This window comes from Nicotiana tabacum, chromosome 7 (genome assembly GCF_000715075.1).
Source record: "Nicotiana tabacum cultivar K326 chromosome 7, ASM71507v2, whole genome shotgun sequence".
Taxonomy (NCBI): Eukaryota; Viridiplantae; Streptophyta; class Magnoliopsida; order Solanales; family Solanaceae; genus Nicotiana; species Nicotiana tabacum.
The window spans coordinates 155,063,250-155,081,626 of NC_134086.1; positions in this window are offsets into that span (position 1 = coordinate 155,063,250).

Below are 18,377 nucleotides of genomic sequence, written 5' to 3' on the forward strand. Positions count from 1 at the left end.
AAGATAAAAGGGGTCCAGGCAGACCTGTATAAGAGGGGGGAATGGGGACTGACTTGAGGAGGGTGGAGAGACTCAGATTTTGAAAGAGAAAAAAAAATCTGATTGATCAGTTTTCAGACAGAGTTTTTGAGAGCTTAGAGAGAGTTTTGGAAAGACAGAAAAAAATAGGAAGAGAAAAATCTGATTTGAAAAGAAAAAGAAATCAGATTTTAACAGGAGATTCTAAGAAGAAAAAGAGAGTGTGAGATTGAAGAAAACAGAAACAGAAAAATCAGAAATAGGAATCCGAAACAGGAAGAAACTGAAAATCTGAAAAAATGTTATCCTTCTAGAATCTGTCCGTTGTTTGTTTTTGGTTCAGACTTGCTAAATACTGCTATTCTGCTGACTTTGTTACTGTTGCAACTGCTGAAATTTACTCCTTCTACCTTCGTTTTCAGGTACATATCTCTTAAATTCTATGTTGGAAAGAGATTCAACATGACAAATAAATGAATTTAAATTGTAATACTGCCTTCTATCGTTTAAGTTTAAATATTTAAATTTCAGCTTTGGTTTCATGTTGGATAACCAGTAGTGAGTTCGACTTGACGGCTACAAGTTAATTGTCTTATTTTTAAATTCATATAAAAACTTTGTAATAATGTTATCCATGTTGACATTTCATTAGTTTAGTTATCTTTGAGTTGTGTAAATAGGAAGCATGACAGAAAGTTGGCTTTTATTTACACTTTATGGTATTGTTAGATAGGTATAGCATAATATGGAAATATCAAGGAAAATATGCTATTAGTTTATTTTGTTAGTTAATTAGTTGTTGTTTAAAGCTAGATGATGATTGGTTGCAATTTGCTATCTTTTGGCATAACATTGGTTGTGTTCATAATTTATAGTTGAAAGACGCGTTAGTATAATCCGTTATGTTCACGATGTCAAATATGGTAAGTAATATTGTATGTAATATCATTTTATTAAGTCAACTAGACTTGTTCTCTTTCTTAATAATAAAGGGCTTAGGAACTTATACAATGTGAAGTTAATAGTTAGTAATAATTCACATAGATTGAGAATCAAATTGGTTTGATTATATATATATCTATCCTAACTCAATCATAGGCATAATTAATTAAATTAATTTCGTCTATTAAGATTAAAACAAGTATATGAGAATAAGATGAGATGTACGAACACAAATTGCAAAACTTTATATCAATGGTAATTATGAATAGAACTTGCACTAAATAAAAATAATAAAAGTTCTTGAAAAATATTCTTTCCTTTATAATTCATTTTCAGTTTCATATACAATTCATTCTTTGGCATATATATATATATATGTTATATTTGTTAAAAATAGTATTAATCATATTTTTATTCTGTTCTTTGAATTTGAATAGTTGAAATGAATATAATTTATACTCGGAAATTATAATCAACGGGCAACCTTTAATAGATTGTGAATTCTTTTCAAAGAATTTAAAGGCCTCTAAAATGGGAGTTCTCATGATTTTCACATAACAAATATATGAATATAATAAACAATTTGTGGAAAATCCATAATACCATTACAAGTATTTTGCGCAATTAGGGATGCGTTCGCGTACCCTGATTATATTTTTAAAAGCAAATTCGGATTATGCGTATGCGCAATTTCGAGCGAATATTTAAGAAAAGGATTTTTCCAAAGGTGTTAAAATAATTTCATATAACCCGAGGTGTGCATTTCATTATCTAAATAAAAGGGGTGATGATGTTCCTGATAAAATTTTTGATTTTCGAATATATATTTTTTTTTATAAAAAAAAAACTATAACATGGATAATTTTATTGTGTACACGTACGCGTGGCGCAATCCCTGGTACTTATAAAAAAATATATAATACGAATATACGTATGCGTAATTCGTCCATATAATTGTAAACAATAAGTAAAAAGCGGTAGTAAAATCATGCAATAAAAACGTATTTAGTAAAATCAAGATAATTAAGCCAATAATAAAAACAGTTAAGCGACCGTGCTAGAACCACGGAATTCGGAAATGCCTAACACCTTCTTCCAGATTAACAGAATTCCTTACTCAGGATTTCTGGTTCGCAGAATAATAAACAGAGTCATATTCTCCTCGATTCAGGGATTAAAATTGGTGACTTGGGACGCCTTAAAATTCCTAGGTGGCGACTCTGAAATAAATAAACCAATCCCGTCTCGATTGTCCTTTAATTGGAAAAACTCCCTTGCACCCTCGCGGGTGCGGAAAAAGGAGGTGTGACACCAAGTACCTGCTTCGACTATTTCAACCTCCTCTCTCTTCTTTTTCTCGAGCGCACCTCCCGTGCCGCTTTGGATAGCATGAGTTGTAGCCTTGATTGCTGAATAACTCATTATCTTGTTGGACCTGAGTCCTTCTTCAACCATATCGCCCATTTTTACTACTTCATTGAAAGATTTACCAACTGATGTCACCAGGTGACCAAAGTAAGTTGGCTCCAACGTTTGTAAGAAGTAGTCCACCATTTCACCTTCCCTCATTGGTGGATCGACTCTTGCCGCTTGTTCTCTCCAACGGAATCCGAATTCCCTGAAGCTCTCTCCGGGCTTTTTCTCAAGTTTTAACAGTGTGAGACGGTCGGGGACGATCTCAAGGTTATACTGGAAATGACCTGCAAATGCTTGTGCTAGATCATCCCAGGTATACCACCTGCTAGGATCCTGCCTCGTGTACCATTCTAATACGGACCCGCTCAAACTCTGGCCAAAGTAAGCAATCAACAACTCATCCTTTCCACCTGCCCCTCTCATCTTACTACAGAAACCTCGTAGATGCGCCATGAGATCACCATGTCCCTCATATAGATCAAACTTTGGCATCTTAAAACCTGCCGACAATTGAACATCGGGGAAGGGACACAGATCTTTATAGGACACACTGACTTGACTGCCCAATCCATGCATATTCCTAAAGGATTGCTCCAGGTTTTTCACTTTACGGAGTACTTCGTCCTGCTCCGGATTCTTAGCTGGCCTTTCAGTTTCTGTCGGGAGCTGAAAGTGAGGGGTGTAAGTGTATGACTCGGGTGCTTTGAAGGTGGGTTCAGGAGGATAGTACTGGTTGTCGTGAACCTGAAACACTGGTTCCTCGGGTGATTTTTGCAATGTGGCGGGTGGAGGTGCCACGAAAACAGGAACAACTAGTGGAGGAGGGTTTTGTTTGGGTGGTGAAGCTTGGGGATTATATGAAGTTTCCTTATGATAGTATTGGGCAATAGGGAAGCTTGTTGATTGACCAGTGGAAGGGTGTTCCGGAGTCCGAGCTGGTGAAAGGGTAGGAGTAGGGGGAAGTATTGGTGATGTTTGTCCCTTAGCCCAGGCTAGGTGCATCCCAGCTATCTCTTGTCTCAACCTGTCTACTTCCTCCTTCATTATTTGCATCTCCATCTTTTCCTCCTCGACACTTTTGTCCGAACCAGACATACTTTCCGAAATAGGCCCTTTTGATCTTGTATGGTAATGGTAATCTGCCAGAACGTTCTAACGAGCTAACTGTTTCGAAAGCTTTCTCGGATATAAACAACAAACTTGTTGGTGTTAGAGTTTAACACATATTGCAATTTTACATTGGGGAATGCAATGTTCCTAGACAGTTTAACCATTTCTAACATGTCTTTGCTTCGACTGCATGCGTCATTCCGCCTTATGTCCTTTCTTTTATTCATTTTGCCTTTTCCCCTTTTTCTTTTTAGTGACGGTCGAATCTTATGTGGATTGCCTACGTATCATGTCCCCGCATGAATCAGACCGGGCGTAGTTCTGCAATAAACAAAGACAAAAAAAATTATTTTATTTTATTACCAAAATATGCTATTACAAGCTACATATTTGAAAAGGGTAAACAAAATACAGACTCCACACTATTAACATGGTTTGATATGAAAAGAGAACAGAAGGGCAGACAACAGTCTTTTTAAAAACAACAATGCAGACTTGAATTAAGGATACATTAAGGCCTTGAATTTTGGTGCCCGCGAGGCATCGTTCGGCCTTTCCGCGGGCTTTGGTGCAAGGCCTCTTTGCAAGCTTTTTAATTATTCCATGATCCGGTGGACATAACCCATGATTGAGGCAAAAAGGGTATCACGGGGAATTTCCTCACAGGTTAGGCACCTCGTGGTGATGCAGTGCCCAATCTCATTGATCCTACCCCTGATTCTATCCCTTACCATACACAGCTATTTTATTCGTTGATTCTTTAATCCCAATACTTGAGTGTTGTTAACGAGCCGATCTTGGAACCTCTCCATTTGTTCTTCCATTCGGGCTATTGAATCATAACATCGCTCCCTGTCCGTTCTAGTATCTCGGGCTTGTTTAAGGACCCGATCTCTGAGAGTGGAATTTGTTTCTCTTAATATTTCAATGCTCCCTTCATAATCCCTTCTCACCTGCCATATGTGCTTTTTCCGCGTTGCTGTACCTTTTGCCCATCTGGACCGCATTCTTGTTATGCTAGCCTCGGATCTTTCCAAGTCCTTTCGGCTTTTAATGACCTGATTCCTTAATCCTGCTATCAGCCTTTTATCGGACCGGCTTCTCCGTTGGTTGTCAGCATCCATTATTACTTGTCGGTTTTTTAGCTCTAAGAGAGTCATTTTCTTGGGCTGATTTCTTTCTGTCCCCTTCATCGGCCGCGGTCCAAATTTCTCTTTCAAACTGAAGATCTGTGACCTGCTGCTTCAACTTGCCTATTGTGGCCCTGTATTCTTCTTCTTTCGCCAACCAGTCCCAATGCTCTTGTGAGGACTTGGAAAACTCTTGAAGGTGAGGTCTTTTAGTCGGCCTTCCAGATGACACTTCCCCATTGTACCAAGCGTGATATCCAGGTGAAACTTCCCCTCTTGCCCGATTCAGTACACAAGTATTTGCCTCCAAGTATTAACATTGGCTCCAAATCTGGCGGACCCTTGCTTCAGGAAACTGGCCATCGGAACTGATCTCAATCACTTGGGTGCTCAGGTCCTCATCTTTCGGCACTATCTGACACCTCCCAAGTTGCCTCCAAATCCGATACGGCGCATAAGATTGAATGCTCTTAAGCCCCATCACGAGGAAATGGGGCCTAGCTGTTGGCATATATATGACTTCGTCGATCGGTAACCATCCCAGTGTCCACTGTATTTGACTGGCGTTAAGGGTCCGAAAGTATGAGGTCCATGCCGAGACTCCTTCAGGTAAGCATACCTTATTAATTCTGGTGTAGAACTCCTCTATGCAGGTTTTCTCAGAAGATCTATGGCTCAGGAACTGGGCTCGGTGACATAGGTGTTTGGTCATCCACATTTACAATAACAAGTTACACCATTCGAAAAAGTTCCCTCTGGCTTTGTAGGCCGTGAGAGCTCGGAAGATATCAGATACAATCATGGGCGCAAACGTGCTGTCATCTTGAGTGAGCAAAGTACTGACGACCCCAACTACCTTTATGTCAATATTCCCGTCTTTTCTTGGGAACACTAAAAGCCCTAAGAAGGTTATCATGAAAGCAACCCGTCTATGTTCATCCCACTTTCGACGGTTACTTTTGCTGCACAACTTGTTTTCTGGCTTGTCGAATCCTCCTACGCGGTCGTATCTTTGGTATATGAAGCTCAGAGTGCAAAAACCTTTCGCCAAGTCTGGGTTATGGATCGTTCTGACTATCTTTAACGAATCCAAAAACCGGTGCACCGCTACGGCTCTTAGAGCAACCAGGTATTTACGCCTCAACGAAACCTCAGCACTGCCGATGTACCCGGCTATTTCCCCTAAAGTCAGGGTGAGTTCAAAGACGTTGTGCGCCGGGTCCCAGTAAGTGACCAGTGCCCTTATAATATCCCCTCGAGGCCTAATACCCAACAAACCCGTGAGACCTTTCAGATGTTTCTTGACTTCGTCTCGCCCTTCTTTGCCTAAATCATTCCACCATAGCCGCAACTGGAGGGGGATTTTATTCATGATTGAAAAAGGTTCATTTTGAGTCGTGCTCATTCTGCACATTTATTAATGTAATTAAACAAAAGAAAAATTTATTTGACTTAAAACTATTTGATTATTTTTCATAAAAGAAAAACCCAATTTTCCGAACACGACTTTTCAGCACTTCAGGGATGAAGATTTTAAGGTTGTGCGAGTCAACCGATCAAAAATCCAAAAAATGACAGGAGTGGCCGTTTATGCAAAGTCAACCTTCCGGCGTCCCTTTCGGGAATATTCGGCTATTTCTGACAAAAATGACATCGTCAAACTCTATGACGAAAATTAAAATTTGACATTTTTTGTCTATTTTTGCAAAATGGGAGGTTGGACCCGACGAGGATTGCCTACGTATCTCATGCCCTGTGAGAATCAAACCGGCGTAGTTCGCCCACATAAACTAAACTTGTAAACAAGACTCCTTACTTCTTCTTTTTTCCAAATAAATCAAACTAAAAAAGACAATTTGTTTTCATTTTTTTTTCAAAATTTCGGCAGGGTTTTGCCACTACTTGGACATTGGTTTTATTTTTCAAAAAATAAATAGTCCTCTCCCTACACTGCTATTTTTCTTTTTCTCTTTTTCACAATTTTTCAAAAATTCCCGGTTTCAGAAGCCGGTCAGCATGCAGATCTGAAGCAAATAAATGTGCAAAACAAACAAGATGCAGCAGGATGGTCTTTTTTCATTTCAGGTTGCTTGTCCTAGACGGACCCAACCCCTGTGTTGAGTCCCCTAAGTAAAATGCAACATGATGCAAATAAAGGTTCATACTAGGGATCCGACATGAAGTCAAGTTATTCTAGGTTCAACCTGGGTATATGTTCTCGACAGTGTACCCGAGCGGACAACTCGAGTTGAGGAAGGAGCTCCTTTCCGGGAACCAAAAGGCCAGTCGACTTAGAAACTTTCCGAGCCTCTTTTATTTCAGGGTATGACACTAACAGAATAGGGAGTCTCAACCAGTAAGCACATCCCCGGAGGTGAGAAGAGAAGGTTTCGGCACAGTTTATATGTACAGATCAAATAATATCAAAGCGGTAAAAAGCATCCTTTTGCACATTTAGGCCAAAACATGTAATAAGATCAAATAATAAATAAAGCCAAATATATCAGTTCATCTAAGCTCGAATTCTGAACCCTGAACCAGAGATTCTGGGTTCGTTCCCCAGCAGAGTCGCCATAGCTGTCACACCTCCCTTTTCACCCGTGCCCGCAAGGCGCAGATGGAGTTTTTCCAATTAAAGGACAATCGAAACGGGATTTATTATTAAAATTCAGATCGCCACTTGGGAGATTTATGGTGTCCCAAGTCACCGGTTTAATCCCGAATCGAGGAAAAGAATGACTCTGTTTAACAGTCAACGTACCAGAAATCCGGATAAGGAATTCTATTAACCCGAGAGAAGGTGTTAGGCATTCCCGAGTTTCGTGGTTCTAGCACGGTCGCTCAACTGTCATATTCGACTTAATTATCTGATTTTTATACAATTATGAACCTATGTGTAAATTTTATCTTTTAACCGCTTTTATTATTATCATTATTTTAAAGAGAATTGCAACATCGTGAAAACGTGTCTCGAACCACGTCACATCAATGCACCCGTGGTTGTTGACACATCTCGACTTAGTTGAGATTTGGATTTGGGTCACATAAATGTGCACCCAAGTTTAGGGAGATAACATTATTAAATACGCTCCTAAAGATACTAACGCATTATTATTTTGGGAAGTCCGCAAAATTCGCTAAACGGCATGTCTCGAAATCTAATCATTTAAAATAACCATCTATTGAGAACCCCGTAATTTGCGTATTTTATTTGGCGAGGCTCGTCTTATTTATTATTTAAAGGGCAAATACGATTCTCTACTTTATTTGTCTCTAAAAAAAACCTAATTTATTCACTAAGATTATCTAGAGCCATTATTATCGGGTTACATGAGATGTACCCCCGAAATTTAGAAATTAAGCATCACAACTACGTCACGGGAACCGTACCCGTAATCACAATGATTTATTAATTGCACCTAATCAACGAAACTTGATTAATAACATCTACCAATTCAACCAAATCTACCTTTCATTAATTCATTAATCACTCTCACTATTCCAATGTACTAAATTAATAACGAGATGACAAAAGACAAAATACATTCACTGTACTATGGATAAAATGCTCACAGTGAATCAAGGAAACACAATTATGATTTAAAATAACCACTTAGCATGCTAGTTCAGAATGAAAAATGATAGGCATATATCCAAAGGTTTAACATGAGATTTAATCATAATATTATATTCCAATAACTCAAAATTAAACCAGTTCATTTTTTTCATATTCCAAATAAAGACAGCAATTCAAACATAGCAATTCATTTACTAAGAATACATCAACACATAAACGATAATGTCAATCATGAGAACATTTCATAAAGTCATTCATTAGACGACAAATTTAGGAGACAAAATCGCAAGAAGAAAGGAAAAGAATTAGACCTTTCATCGATTAAAAATTACAACTTAGAATACTAACCGGAAATGACCGCAACGGAACAGAAACTCGGACAACAACCTCGACGTACCGGATCTCGACGAACAACCACGACCTCAACGGAAACGGAAAACTCGAACCAAGATTGCTAACAACCTCGATGGGCTGTTGGTAGTATGGTCGACGGACTGTTGTGCATCGTTTAATGATGGTTAGCGATGAGCTGCTCAGCTGCTGGTGGGCGACGAGGCAGCGTGAGGATGCTGTGCATCGTGAGATGAAGCAGCAACACTGTCGAATAAGCTGCAGCAATAGCTGTTCGTCTGGTGGGGGTCATTGGCAGTGTCATCGACGGGTGGTTTGGGTGGACGACGAGGGTCGTGACTGGTCGACACAGCAGCGCTGCTGCTTGTCAATGGCGGACCACGGTCACCGCTGCTGGTTGAGGGTCTGTCCGGCGTGACAGTAGGTGGGGGACGTTGGCAATGTCATGGTTGTTTGGAAGTTCGCTGGTGAGGATGGAGTTTGGGCAGCGTAGGGTTTTTGTTAGTGCCCTCTCTGAAATGAAGAAGAAGACGTGAGTAGTATCCACATTTTGGTATCCAAAGTCTCTCTCTTTCAAAATCTATCTCCCCTTAATTTAGTCCGTATATTCTCTTTTTATCTCCAAAGTCTGAAGAGGTCCCCCCGTCCGTGTCTCTTATTGTGTCCGAAGAGTCGTGACTCTTCTAATGTCTGAAGAATCATGGCTCTTCTAATGTCTGAAGAGTCGGTGTATTTATAAGTCTAGGTTTTAGGGTAGGTTAGTAGGTATTAGGCCTAAAAATGGGTCGTTTGAACCCAAATATTATTCCTTCCCCGTAACCGAGAATAAAAACACGACCTTATTTAATTAATCCTACGCAAGAAAAATAACTATCAAAATAAGACTGACAATTAAAATAAAACTATTTTTGTAATTTTTGTTTTTTATAAAAAGATAAAATATAAAGTACTATTTTTGTATTTTTCAAATTTAGGAGAAATACATAAACTAAACTTCTCTGATGGTAAGCAACCCCCACTTCCAACCGAGAGGTTGTGAGTTCGAGTCTCCCCAAGTGTAAGGTGGGAAGTTCTTGGAGGGAAAGATGTCAGAGTCTATTTGGAAACAGTCTCTCTACCCTAGGGTAGGGGTAAGGTCTGCGTACACACTACCCTCCGCAGACCCCACTAAGTGGGATTATACTAGGTTGTTATTGTTGTATTTTTTGTAATTTTTCATTTTGTAACGAAATAAAGTAAAGAAGTCAAAAATAGTTGAAATAGCTATATTATATTAAATAAAATATTTACGCTAAAATGTGAAAATTCTTGGGGAGGGTCAAAAATCACACGTCTACACTTTTTATCCTTTTGTTTTGTCTTTGTTCAACGCCAATTCTAGTGACATGACATGCACACACAGTTTGGTCATAATCTTAAGAATTAATTATAAAGCCATTGGGAGATGATCGAGACACTTAAGGGAAATAAGAACAGTTTGAGATCATTTGAAGCTCGAGCCACGTGAAACTGGGGCAAGTAAAACATAAAGAAAAATCATAAAAGCAAGTTAGCCATATTGACAAGGGGGCCGTTCATGGTAACGAAAGTGAGAGTATTGTCCAACGGTGCTTTAAAAATGACAAATGAAAAGGCGAATGTGTGGATATGGTTATCAGGTCCGGCACAATCAGAAGATGTGGCGAATATTTTAATTGTATTGTTTGTGCTTGGCATGTTTTGAAGATTGGAATGACGAAGGCATTTTATTCTACTATCTAAACACTTTATCCTTCGTTAAACCTTTTGAGCCTTATTTGTTTTCTTTCGTACCCCTCATTCGGAATCAGTAGCAAATACTAGAAAACACAAGCATGGAAGATAAAGAAAAAGAAAAAAAGAGAAAGAAAAGAAAAGAAAGAGAAAAGGAAAAGAAAAAAAAAGAGGAAATGGGAACTACGTTTGACCTGATTCCTCAAAGAGGATACGTAGGTGCTTCACGGCTCGGTCATAGTGTAACAAAAAAATCAAAAATCCCCAAGCAAGAAACCGGGGCAGAAATTGTGTTTGATGTAAAGAAATATGGTTCCGAAGGTTGTAAATTTTGAACCCAAGTTGATTCGTTTTGAGCCGCTAATACCCTTTTTTCTAGCTCCATCTAAAACCCCACATTACGGTCCAAAGAAATACCTTTTGACCAATCTTCGAAAGATGCCAAGTCATGCAAATGGAAGTCGAGAATAACACTCTGATCCCTGGCAGAAAAGTAATAAAATGAGAGAGTCTTATTGGTGAAAACCTTCACGGGCACCTTGAGGCGGCTATAAGTTGAGAGAAAAACCAAAATGAGAGAGGCTTGATAGTGAAAACCCTTCAGGCACTACAAGTCGAATAAAGATTGAGAATCATACAGGAAAGCACCAGACGAAGATTGTGAAAGGCGATTAACGATAGAGGATAGGCCACGTGTGCATGTCATGGACAATAAAGTCGATATCCACATCTGATAGGTTTTAATTCGTAGTTTTCTTGTTAGGAGTCATCTCTTTCTTTTGCCTTTCACTCTATTCCTTTTACCTTTGCCATTTCCTCTTCTTGAGTCTCTTTGGTCAGAACAAGTGAGAAATGATTTCAAAATTTGCCATCAACTTTCCGATTATGCAAGACGAGATCTGACTAGTACATCAAAATGGTATAAGTCAGGAAAGAACAAGCGCAAAGAGCTGGTAATAGTCAACGTGTTTTGAGGTTCGCACAAAATACCCAAGATTGATCCATATCAATTCAGGGACATTGCAACAAAAAGAGGGCCATGGGGTTGAACCAAGGGTATATTCTATGATGAGATTGACAAAAGGATGGACCAGTGTCAAGAAGGATATCCCCAGCAGAAATCGAGGGTTATAAGGCCAAGGCCAGCGGAAAATCAAGAAAGAACAACGCGGAAAGCAATGGACATAATTGGAAAATTCATAGGAGACTCAAAGGTTGGGGAAATGCCAAGTTCACGGACAGTGCCGCAAAAGAAGATATTGGGTCTGCACCGGGAAAGGGTATTTTAGTAACACAGACGATGGAGGAAGTGGTTAATCAATGAACATGCAAGATCTTCAAGTGAAATCAGCTGGCATGAAAATACATGAGGTCAGATAAGGAGACTGGGAAAATGGTTAAGAGGCTTGTGAATAAGGAATCTTCAAAAAGGTCGGAAGCAATCAACCCAGTTCAAGATGGTCAGACAACACATAGATGGGAAAATGGTTGATAACATCCCCAACAGGAAACCAACCACCATGTTTAAACTCACAAGTTTTCTTTGTTTGAAACAGGGATGGAAGCTATGTTCATATCAAAGCTTGGAAGGTTGAAATTTTCAGGTGTAATGCCCCAATTCTGCTTACGCAAAGGCTATTGAGAAGATTACACATCACTACTAGGAAAAGCATTTCCTAGTCTGGGTTTTCAAGTTATATTTTGTTGTAGGAGATGCACTTCCTAAATTGAGATTTTACCCTTAGGAGACGCACTTCCTAGTTTGGATCATATGAGTTTTAGTCACTGAAGTTCTCACTTCTAGGAGACGCACTTCCTAGTCTCGGTCATTTAAATTCATTCCTAGGAGACGCACTTCCTAGTTTGAGTCATTGAAGTTACACCTGTAGGAGACGCACTTCCTAAATTGAGAGTTCATTCATAGGAGACGCACTTCCTAGTTCGAATCATTGAAGTTTCACCCCTAGGAGATGCACTTCCTAGTCTGGGTCTTTTAGGTTATATTTTTGCTTTAGGAGACACATTTCCTAAATTGAGATTTTCTCCTAGGAGACGCACTTCCTAGTCTGGTTCATTTAAGTTCATTCGTAGGAGACGCACTTCCTAGTTTGAATCATTAAAGTTTCACCCCTAGGACGCACTTCCTAGTCTGGTTCATTTAAGTTCATTCGTAGGAGATGCACTTCCTAGTTCGAATCATTGAAGTTTCACACCTAGGAGACGCACTTCCTAGTCTGGGTCTTTCGGGTTATATTTTTGCTTTAGGATACGCACTTCCTAAATTGAGATTTTCTCCTAGGAGACGCACTTCCTAGTCTGGTTCATTTAAGTTCATCCGTAGGAGACACACTTCCTAGTTTGAATCATTGAAGTTTCACCCCTAGGAGACGCACTTCCTAGTCTGGGTCTTTCGGGTTATATTTTGCTTTAGGAGACGCACTTCCTAAATTGAGATTTTCTCCTAGGAGACGCACTTCCTAGTCTGGTTCATTTAAGTTCATTCGTATGAGACGCACTTCCTAGTTCGAATCATTGAAGTTTCACACCTAGGAGACGCACTTCCTAGTCTGGGTCTTTCGGGTTATATTTTTGCTTTAGGAGACGCACTTCCTAAATTGAGATTTTCTCCTAGGAGACACACTTCCTAGTTTGGTTCATTTAAGTTCATTCATAGGAGACGCACTTCCTAGTTTGAATCATTGAAGTTTCACCCTAGGAGACGCACTTCCTAGTCTGGGTCTTTCGGGTTATATTTTTGCTTTAGGAGACGCATTTCCTAAATTGAGATTTTCTCCTAGGAGACGTACTTCCTAGTCTGGTTCATTTAAGTTCATTCGTAGGAGACGCACTTCCTAGTTTGAATCATTGAAGTTTCACCCCTAGGAGATGCACTTCCTAGTCTAGTTCATTTAAGTTCATTCATAGGAGACGCACTTCCTAGTTTGAATCATTGAAGTTTTACCCCTAGGAGACGCACTTCGTAGTCTAGGTCTTTCGGGTTATATTTTTGCTTTAGGAGATGCACTTCCTAAATTGATATTTTACCACTAGGAGACACACTTCCTAATTTTGGTTCATACAAGTTTTACTCATAGGAGACACACTTCCTAGTTTGGTTCATTCAGGTTTTATTTCTAGCAAACGCATTTGCTCATCAGAGTTTTGGGTTTTACTCATAGAAGACGCACATCCTGGCCTAGTCATTAGTTTACTCTCACCATTGCATCAATAGTATAAGTGGTTTACAATATTGCTAACAATTCACAAATCTTCCTAGTGCAAACTGGGGTAGAAAATTTCCTTTGTTTTGTCTATTTTGTAGCAGTCAGGAGCCCCCCCTGAAGAACGGAATGTCGATTTATTTTACAAAGTTGTTGTTGAGGTCAGGAGCCCCGCCTGAAGAATGGAGGCTGAATTATTTTTAAGTTGTTGTTGGAGTCAGGAGCCCGCCTGTAGAATGGAGGTTGTTAAATTCCAAGTTTTGAAGTTGGGAGCCCGCCCATATAACAGAGGAATACATTTCAGTCGTTACATTTTAAGTTGAGGAAGTTGGGAGCCCGCCCATATAACAAAGGAATACATTTCAGTCTTTACATTTCAAGTTTTGAAGTTGGGAGACCGCCCATGTAACAGAGGAATACATTTCAGTCGTTATATTTCAAGTCTGGAAGTTGGGAGCCCGCCCATATAACAGACGAATACATTTTAGTCTTTACATTTCAAGTTTTGAAGTTGGGAGCCCGCCCATATAACAGAGGAATACATTTCAGTCTTTACATCTCAAGTTTTGAAGTTGGGAGTCCGCCTATATAACAGAGGAATACATTTTAGTCTTTACATCTCAAGTTTAGAAGTTGGGAGCCCGCCCATACAACAGAGGAATACATTTCAGTCTTTACATTTCAAGTTTTGAAGTTGGGAGCCCGCCCATATAACAGAGGAATACATTTCAGTCTTTACATTTCAAGTTTTGAAGTTGGGAGCCCGCCCATATAATAGAGGAATACATTTCAGTCTTTACATTTCAAGTTTTGAAGTTGGGAGCCCGCCCATATAACAGAGGAATACATTTCAGTCTTTACATCTCAAGTTTTGAAGTTGGGAGCCCGCCCATATAACAGAGGAATACATTTCAGTCTTTACATTTCAAGTTTTGAAGTTGGGAGCCCGCCCATACAACAGAGGAATATATTTTAGTCTTTACATTTCAAGTCTTGAGGTTGGGAGCCCGCCCATATAGTAGAGGAATACATTTCAGCCTTTACATTTCAAGTTTTGAAGTTGGGAGCCCACCCATATAACAGAGGAATACATTAAAGTTTGAAGTCAGTAAAGAGGAGGGTTACAACAAAAATCCCCAGCGGCAATCAAAAGAGGACTACGAGTCAAGACAGAAAAAAAAGAAACGTCAGAGGAAACACCAATCACCAAGACATCAAAGCTACAAGAGACACAAGAGCATGACTGAAGATCTAGATAAGATTTTGTAATTCATAGACTATAGTTTAGTCTAGTTTCTTGTTTCCTTTTAGCATGGTGTAATAAGGAGGTCGAAAAGCAGTAGCAACAGCATGCAGCAGCAGTAACAGCAAAAGGCAGGCCCATGGTAATCCCAGCTACAAAAAAAATAAAAAATTTTGAACTACACGCGACCTGATTCCCAACCAGAGATATGTAGGTTGTCCAAAACCAGGACTCGGTTGCGCCTTTCCTTTTTATTTTCTTCCTCTTTTGAATAACGATATGATCAAAAATTAGTCGCATTGTTCACTTTATCTTTGCCCGAAAGCTCTTCGTGTTTTCGAGCAAAGAGGGGCAGCTGTGAACACCTAATTTTTGACAATATTTAATTTTTTATCACTTCTTTTATGTAAATATTTTAGGGGATTTTAACCTACTATTATTTTAGCTTTATTACACTTTTTATTATAGGATAAAAATACAAAAAAAAATTTAAAGGTGAATTATAACTATTAATATTTTTTATTATTTTTTGTTTTTTTTATAAAACAAAATCCGAAAATATAATTTTTTTAAAAAAATAAATAAATTCGGGAATGATTTAAAAAATAAAAAAAGGGAAGTATTGAATAAAAAAAAATATAAAAGTAAAAATAGGTGGAATTCTCTTAAAAATGTAAAAGAATGTAGAAAAATAAAAAAATAAAAATTTTTGTGGAAATTTTAAAAACTTAAAAAGTAAAAGAAGGTTGGAATTAAAAAATAAATATCAAGAAATTTAAAGTAAATGAAAGTAGCATTTTTAAAAGAAAAAGGAAAAGAAAGTGGTTTGTTTTTTTTTAAAGAAAAGTTAAATAAAGTGAGATTCTCTTTTAAAAAAATAAAAAGTGGGATTTTAAATAAGATAAAAGTAATTAAAGTTAGAATTTTAAAAATAAAAGTAAATAAAGGTGAGATTTCTTTTTCTAAAAAAATAAAAGTAATTTGTAAGTGGGATTTCTTTTAATTAAAAAATAAAAAATAATAAAAAAACAAATCTGAAAATTTCGAAAATTTTGCTATAAATAGAAGAAAAAATTTAGGAAGAAGGGGGTTCAAAAAAGAGGAAAAAATAGATAGAGAGAAGAAAAAAAGAGGGGGCGGAGAGAGCGGTATACACTCGATATACACTCTGGATACACTAAATATACAGGGACAGAATTCATTTTGGAGAGAGTAAAAAAGATAGAACCAAATTTTCTGAAATATTGAGAGCGGAAGAACACCAGAGAGAGTTCAAAGCTAGAAAGAGAAAACAAAGAGAGATTTCCGAACTATTTTTCTTCTCCATTTTTACTAGTTTTCTCCGTGTTGCTGGGATTTCTGGATTGAGGTGTTGAAGCTACTGTGTTGGGCTTTCTGCTGCTGTATTTTATTGTGTTACTACTGTTGCTGATTGCTCCTTCATCTTCTTGTATTTTCATTATCCAGGTACATGTTCTAAAGCTCTCAAATTTAATGGAAAGGCAGTAAAAAGTTGTTGGAATGGATTTCTGAATGTCTCATGTTTCTTTGTGTTTAATTTAATGTATAAGCAGTAGTTCACTTGATATCGCATAGCATGTATTAGACTGACTTTGAAATGCATAAACTGGACTGTTGAATCTATTTCTACAAACATGTGAATATCAATTGTAATTAATCTTAGTTTGTGATTACTAGTTATGAAATATACTGTAGTTAATTCTTTTTTCAGTAGTTGTGTAATAGTTTCAAATAGGTTATGCCACGAAACAGGTTCAAATAGTTCATGGAAATCAGCATGTTGGCTAATAGGGTTAGTTCTGAAATTGCGAGTTCGCTTGAGTAAGTAACATCATTTTAAATAGCAATGTGAATAATGTTAGTAACTAATATTCTCAAATGTTAGTGATTGATGTTAGCCTAATGTCAGTTTTTTAAGCATTGACGCATTTCTTCGACAAGTCGTAAAAAGAGTAAAAAAAAATGGCTATGTATTACACATAGTTAGTTCCAATAGTTCAATTCATCTAATAATGTTAGTTTAAATTAATCAAAGAATAGTTAGTTTGTTTTGATATTACTAGGTGTCAATCTCGTGTTCTATTCATAATCTCAACTTTAGTGTTATTAACTAATAGAATAAGGAACAATACAATCTCCCTTGAGTAAGCTCTGTTGTAATTTTCCGTTTGCATTTGTCTTAATCTAATAAACAATAAGAGACACGAACTTATAAACATGTAACTAATTAGGACCTCTTCTCTTTTATTTTAGAGACAAACTTAATAGAAAATGTAGTCACTTTAGGATTGTCCTTTCAAAATAAACGAGATGAGCCTCGCCTAGTAAAACTCACCGATTACGGGGCCCTCACGATTGTATATATATTAAATACTTAGAACTCGGGATCGGCCACTTAGCGAATTTCACGGCCTTTTCCCAAAAGTAATAACGTGTTAGTCACTGTTAGGCGCGTACTTTTAATAATTTACTTTCTTAAACTCGGGTGCACATTTATGTGACCCAAATCCAAATCTCAACGAAGTCGAAATGTGTCGTTAATCACGGGTACATTGATTGTGACGTGGTTCGAGATGCATTTCCATGACGTTGCAAATTCCTTTAAAAAAAATGAATGAGACGAGCCTCGACAAACAAGAATACACAAACTGCGGGGCCCTCAACGGACAGTTATTTCAAATGCTTAGATTTCGAGACAGGTCGCATAGCAAACTTTACGGCTTTTCTCAAAATAACAACGTGTTAGTATCTTTAGGCGCGTATTTAATAATGTTATCTTCCTAAACTCGGGTGCACATTTATGTGACCCAAATCCAAATCTCAACGAAGTTGGAACGTATAAAAAATTACGGGTATATTTATGTGGCGCAATTCGAGATGCATTCTCACGACGTTGTAATTCTTTGAATAAATAATAACAAAAGCGGTAAACAATTAAAATTTGCACGTAGGTTCATAATTGTATAAAATCAGATAATCAAGCCGAATATGACAGTTGAGCGACCGTGCTAGAACCACGGAACTCGGGAATGCCTAACACCTTCTCCCGGGTTAACAGAATTCCTTATCCGGATTTCTGGTGCGCAGACTGTTAAACAGAGTCATTCTTTTCCTCGATTCGGGATTCAACCGGTGACTTGGGACACCACAAATCTCCCAAGTGGCGACTCTGAACCTTTAAATAAAATCCCGTTTCAATCGTCCTTTAATTGGAAAAACTCCCTTTACGTCCCTTAGCGGGGGTGTAGGTGAAAAAGGAGGTGTGACACCCCTCCCTGTTGGCACTCTTCTGCCCCTCGTCTATACTCTCTACTAGCTTCAAATATGCAGCTTTTTTTGCTTCCACTTTTCCTTGCACCTCTTCATTCCACCACTAGTCCCCTTTATGACTCCCAGAAAAACCCTTTGAGATCCCCCACCGCCTCTCTCGCCGCCTCTCTAATACAATTTGCTGTCATTTACCACATACAGCTCGCGTCCCTGCTACTCCCCTAGGCCCCCAGAGCCAACAACTTCTCCCCCAACTCCTGGGCCTTGTCCTTATTCAATGCACCCCATGACCCTAGGAATACCAGACATAGCCCTCCCCTTCCTCG